We start from the raw sequence: 6,440 nt of genomic DNA, 5'->3' as shown, positions 1-6,440 counted from the left end.
GAGACATGGCACAGCACACTGGCGCCCTTTATGTTTCGCCTCTATATGGAAACGCTGCTGGCACGGTTGGGTTCGAACATTAATTGGTACTCCGGTTGAGGCACTCCGAGAGTTGCGTACGACGCCTTCAATATCACATTCGCAGCGGTGGCGGTCTTTGTCCTCATCAATGAAGGCTAAAGCAAGCCCCCGCGTGCGTGGGTGCATGGAAATGGAGCCCTCCATTTTACTGGCCAAGTTGCTCTATTGCTGACTCTCATAAGCCAAACCAAATAAACTTAATTGGCGCAAAATCGCCGGCGAGAACATGCGAGTTCTCTATTCCACAAGTTCCTGTTCACAACGCTGCACGAACGAACGCTTGCGAACAAGTTTCTGCAATCATGTGGTTCACGCACGCTACATGCACGCGCCCGTCACCTTGCCCATCGTATTTGAGTGAGCGCCCACCACTTTGAAAAAGTTCGTAACGACCCTTGCCACAAAAAGTTCATTTTCCATAAGCAGAAAAACATGCAGTATACCTGCATACTATCAGGCAGACATGACCGTGCGCTTTCTTCCGCGACGCCGAGCTCGAGCTTCGCCGAAGATTGCAAGATAGCGAACGAAACTCGGAAGTTCACACGCAGTAGGCGTCAGTAGGAGAACACGGCAATCCGTTAACTCGCGGACAACGAAAGCGGCGCGAAGCGCTTCATTACGATAAGCCATGGGCACGTTCCCAATAGCCACGAATCAGGGCGCTCGCCTTATCAACCATATGACTTCGTTTTCTTGCGCGCCTCAGCATAGAGAAAGAGATTGGTAAAGAGCGGTCACTCGGCGAAAACTGGCCCCAGGAAGTGACGCGCGACTGTTTGCGCTGCCGCCGATTGATGGATGGCGGCACCAACGTGCGCATGCGCGGACGCGCGCGCGACGGCACTCGCTGCAGCGGTAGCCCGCCGGAGCACTAGCAGACGACAAGAAGTTGTCGAAGGAAGCTGTGTGCTCGTGCCTCGCCGCGCTTGTGCGGCACAGACCTCTCGTGGGCTGCTGCGCAGAACGACAGCGGTTTGAAACGACGGCGAGGTGAGCAACGTTTTTTGCTTAACTACGCTGCATTTCAAGCAGTTTACGCTGACCATGCCGGCCGGTGCCAATAAGTTTCGCAGCTCGTGAACAGGCGCGCCAGCTGTTCAGGCGCAGTTCGTTACGCCGTAACTCTGGCGGTTCCCAACCACGGCGAGGTGTAATATGTTGTGTTCTCGGGAAACAGCTTCATTTCGAACAGTTTAGCTCGTAACGCTTGACAAAGTGGCATGTGAAGGCATCAAGGCACGCCGTTGCGCCAAAATGGCGCGCTCGCCGGCCGGTGCGGCCATGGTGACGCAGTTTGCCGAACGGCTAGTTTTGCTAAGTGTCGCGTTTAGCAGAGCAACGGTAAAGTAAGAAACGTTTCATTCTTGACTTTCTTGTCAAACTACACAGTATTTCAGGCAGTTTAGCTCAGTACGGCGGTCTGCGCTTCACAAAGTCGCACGTGAAGGGCAGCCAACAGGCATGACAAGGCGCTCGCCAATATGGCTCGCCGGCCGCGATGACATGTGACATGGCGCGAGGATTTGCGAACGGCTAGTTTTGCGTGGTGTCACGTTTAACAGGGCAAGCGCAAGGTGAGAAATGTTGCATTCTTGTAAAACAGCGAGGCATTTCGGGCAGTTTAGCTCAGCGCGGTGGTCTGCGCTTCACAAAGTCGCGTATGAAAGGCAAGCCAACATGGCGTGCTCGCCGGCCGCGGTTTTGCGAACGGCTAGTTTTGCGTGGTGTCGCGTTACATTTAACAGGACAACGTTAAAGTGAAAAATGTTTTATTATGCGGCAAGCTTCATTGCTTCAGCTGTTCAGTGCTTTTGAAGAATATTGTTAGTTTAGTGGCTGTTATTTCACGCTCTGTAGAAATGTATTTTCAGCTAGGTTCGGTTAGCCTGCATTTCCTGACCTCTACGTTGCAAGAGTAGCTTTTGTATCAATTTTACTAATGACAGCTTTTCTGTTCTGGACCATAACTGCTGCTCACCAAATTTTCAGTACCCACCCACATGCACAGATGTGTGCGCGGTGCAGTGGCCTTACATTTCATTGCAACCTTCTGCATCATATTCATTCCTTTTCCAACAGCACTGCATGGACCCACGGACTGTAGCCGAAGCACGGCAGATGCGACGAGGGAATGGTGTGGCCTTTCCTCAAGCGTCAGTACTCCTCTCTGCCCTGGACAATACAAGTTACCCTTGCTGAGGTAGCCGTGACTGGGACTGTGTAGTTTATGTATAATGCCTGTTTTGTTACATATCATTTGCAATAATTCGGAAATCAGTTATGCTATTTTTTGTCTACCTAAGTACTGTCTCTCACCTTGTGTATTTTTATTTTTCTGTATTGTGCACATCGCTTAGTGTGTGTCAAGTATTGTCAATGCATCCGTCTGCATCTGTTGCATCTCGTGTTTTATATGCGGCAAAATAAATTCATTTCGCGAAGCACTTGGCGTCGTTTCTGCACTACTGTTTTGCAAAGGCTGTGGCGCAGCTGCGTTGATGGGTAGTTTAGAGAACTGGGAATCTATTTTTCCTGTTGTTATGAATGCTGAAAATAAATAGAAACACTAGCAGACCATTTAAAACCAAAATAATGTGCCAAAAGGGCAGGGAAGGGCGCAGCGCATGGCTAGCATTCAAATCGCGCGCCCTTCAGCAAGACCGGATGTAGTTGCCGCCGGCCGCTTGGTGCACTACAGTCAAATGGGCCGCTGGGCCCTATGGGAGTGTCCGCTCTTTACCAATCTCTTTCTCTATGGCCTCAGTGCTCTTCCTTCCTTGTCGCACCTAAACCAGACGAAAGCTCACTGGTTTCGAAGCTCCGTTAAAATGGACTATGGCTACAGCGACATCTAGTTTCTACAGCCCAGAAGACCGCGGATAATTGATGTCGGTTAGAAGCGAATCAAGAACACGCAAGGTTTGTGCCTCCACGACACCCTGCAGCCGGCGTAGTGCATAGGTAAGTGCTGACTGCTTGAAAACGTTGCGCTTTCTTTGAAATCTCGATGGCTCGTCACAAACAGTACCGTTTCTCTAACACGTGCAAAGAAAGCCACTTCACGCACATTCATGATATTCTGTGGATTGCACATTGGTCTTTCTTTTTGCTCGCTGTTCCAAACTATTTCGCAAAAGCGGCTCCTTAAGAACCGTAGTCTCTGCTGTAAGCAAAGAACTAAAGACTGCTGGACGCGCAGGTTCTATTCTGGTCGCGGCGGCCGCTTTTCGATGGAGGCAAAACTCGTGTCTCCCATGTGCTGCGCGAAGTCAGTGAAAGACACCCTTCATGATCCAAATTTCTCGTGATGGCCACAAAGGCATACCTCACAGCCTGTGTCGCGTTGCTGTGTTAATTCCTACAAGCGAAAAAGAACACCGAATTGTGCAGACCTATTATCTGTACTAATGGGCACATTTTACTCTGATTTTTTACTATTGGGTCTGTAGGATTAAAGTTGTACCCTGTTGGGATCCACCCCGCCGGGGTGGCGCAGTTGTTACGGCGCTCGACTACTGTTCCCAAGGGTGCTGGATCGAATCCTGGGCCCGCTTGCACGAAACGATCTTAAGACTGTGTTAGCTAAGTCCAGACTTAACTGGAGTCTAAAGGATTAGGCCGCTACATGGCCGCTTAAGACTGAAGTCAAGATTGGGCTTCAGTCCTGACTTGAATAAGTCGCTTGTGCGATTACGACTCTAGGCCGTCTTAGTTAAGACACAAGGACGCCCGGTAACTAAGCCGAGAAATTAGGAAAAAACAGGGATGCGCTGGCCCTGTTCTGGCGGTAAGATGTAAACATTCGGTCAATCTTGCACTGTGTAAAATCCGTGCCATTGCTTTTTGCGACTTAAGATTGTGTTACGAGGAAAAATGCCCCAAGTGGTTGCTGAGGGCGTTCAGGGAAGTCACTCTGGGGAACACGAGCCGAACCGAAGCGTGCGGCTTGTTTAAGTCTGGACCGTTTAAGTCTGGACTTAGCTCCAACTTTATCGTGCAAGCCGGCCCTGGTCTCGGCGGTCGCTTTTCGATGGAGGCGAAAGGCAAGGCGCCCGTGTGCTGTGCGATGTCAGTGCACGTTAAAGAACCCCAGGTGGTCGAAATTTCCGGCGCTCCTGCTACGGCGTCTCTCATTCAAACGGCAACTCATTCGTCTGTACTGCGAGTGACCACACGTTGTAACCATGGAGACCTGAAGAAAAACATTTTTTTATGACTGGAGGTTAAAACGTTATTGAGTGCTTTGGGCAGGAACTGCCAAATTAGGAAAAGCTATCTGAAAATTTCTGATAACAAATTAATGGTGGAACACCTAAACAGCGCATTTCAGTCATAAATGAAGTGCCTGGCTAATCTCTTCGAGGCTGATTTGCGGGACATAGCAAAAAGATTAAAAATAACTAGGTTCACTGCAGAGGACTGTTAATACGAAAATGATGTTGGTGATGTTAAAGGATTCAACTGTGCCAAAAACATGTAATAAAGGCAGTCGTATCCTCTACGAAATCGACAGAAGATTTAATCTGTGGAGAATAATGGAGAACAGTGAAATATGCTTTGCCAATACCATATTTCAATATAATATGTTACTTGCGTTTGCATGGAGTGAGAAAGGCAGAAAATTATCAAATTTTGTTTGCTAAATGATGACTTGTCATAAACATGGCTAATATGTGACAGCAAGATGTGTGCTCTTGTTGAGAGTAATGAATAATATTTCTAGTACAGAACCAAGGTTTCAAAAATTGGTTCATTGCTGTCCATGATTATTGTTTCAGCTTGCTTTTGAGCCAAAACGTCGTTTCGAGATTACGGTCGACATAATGGAATCCAAGCTTATCGAAGGGAAGCAAAAGCTACAGCTTGAAGACTTCTTTCTGGCAGCTGCCTTTACCCCAGAACATTTGCGTTCCATCTCATAACAAAGGCATTAAATTCGATAAGGCTACTGAAGGTTTCAAATACAAAAAACAAGAATTGATGCATGTAAAGGAAAATGTCACGAATATTACTTTGCATTGTGTACAATCCGAAGTGGCTGGCTCAGAACCGTACTAGACCATGCAATGCATGAAACCAATCTTCTGCCGCTAATAATTGATTCTTGTTGCTTAAATTCAGTAATAGCAAGCAGGTTTCTGTATAGAAGTGCGGGGCATAAATATGAACTCAATATCTGCTTCATGTACGAGAGACAGTATATACAAATATACTGATTTGTATAACATATAAAACTGCTCTTAGTTGTCACAAATAATGGTGGTAATTGATGTGCTCAGTTTTATCATTATAACTGCAATAAAGAAACTATTACTTTGTCGTTGAAGAGATCAAACGCGCATGATGGAGCTTCACTTGAACCGTTTATTTCTGCGACAGAAGAAGAACTCAGTTATGCGTGGGAAAGATAATGTTCGCTTAGCAGCAGGAACTAGCATTGAACAAGCTTTGTTCTTGTGTTTGACCACGCACTTCATCCTCGGCCTGACATACCCCAATTCTTTTGGCTAACTTTTGGTATTTCTTCAAACCATAAGCAGTACGAGAAGGTGCTGTTCATCTCATGAAGAAACTGATCAAGATCTAAGAACGGTAAGGACAGTTAAGGACGGTACTTTTCTGGCGGCTGGTCACACACATGCTGGACCTGCCAAATTTCAAACATGGAGCCTCAACAGCGCCTGGTGGTTCTGGGTAAAAGCTGTGGCAGCCTTCTTAGGGGCCGTGAAATGTGCTACGCGCTAAGTCGCCTGATCAGGTTTTTTGGACTCGATACAACTTTGCAATCGTTCCATAGCTTTGGCGACTTGCTATATTTTACCATTTATCATTGAGGATAAACGCCATCTGTAAAGAAATGAACGAAGAAAACGAGGAAGCTCGTAACTGTGAGCACGAGCAGGGGTGCTGCTCGATTTGTCGCTTTCTGGCCTGCGGTAGCCAGAAGCACCAGCCGCTGTGGATCTGCGCCTTTAGTTGTGCTTACGTTTTGCGCAACTTGGGAATTCATCGCTGAGAGCTCCAGGTCAGCCACCACCTCCCCTTCAGGGCCGAGCAGATATTTTTGAAAGCTGCACATCTTTTCCATTCGACAGGAGGAAGAAAGAGGTTAGGCTTAGCGGAGAGACCCTCTTTAGAAACGAACCTCTCAACAAATTAGCTTCCACAATGGCGCCTAAGCGAGAGAAGTTCGACAAAGTCTCCACGTCTACGACCTCCAAACGAATGACCTCCAGACACCGTACGAAGACTGCCACCTCGCAAGAATCATCGCAACTTAAGCCAGGGTCATCTAAGCCAACCAGCAAGAGAACTGCCAGGAATCAGCCAGCCAAAGGTGGAGGCCATCCCTCCCG

Source organism: Amblyomma maculatum, chromosome 9, assembly GCF_055883805.1.
Source record: "Amblyomma maculatum isolate TAMU_Amacu chromosome 9, ASM5588380v1, whole genome shotgun sequence".
NCBI lineage: Eukaryota > Metazoa > Arthropoda > Arachnida > Ixodida > Ixodidae > Amblyomma > Amblyomma maculatum.
Note: the sequence above shows the minus strand (reverse complement) of the source record.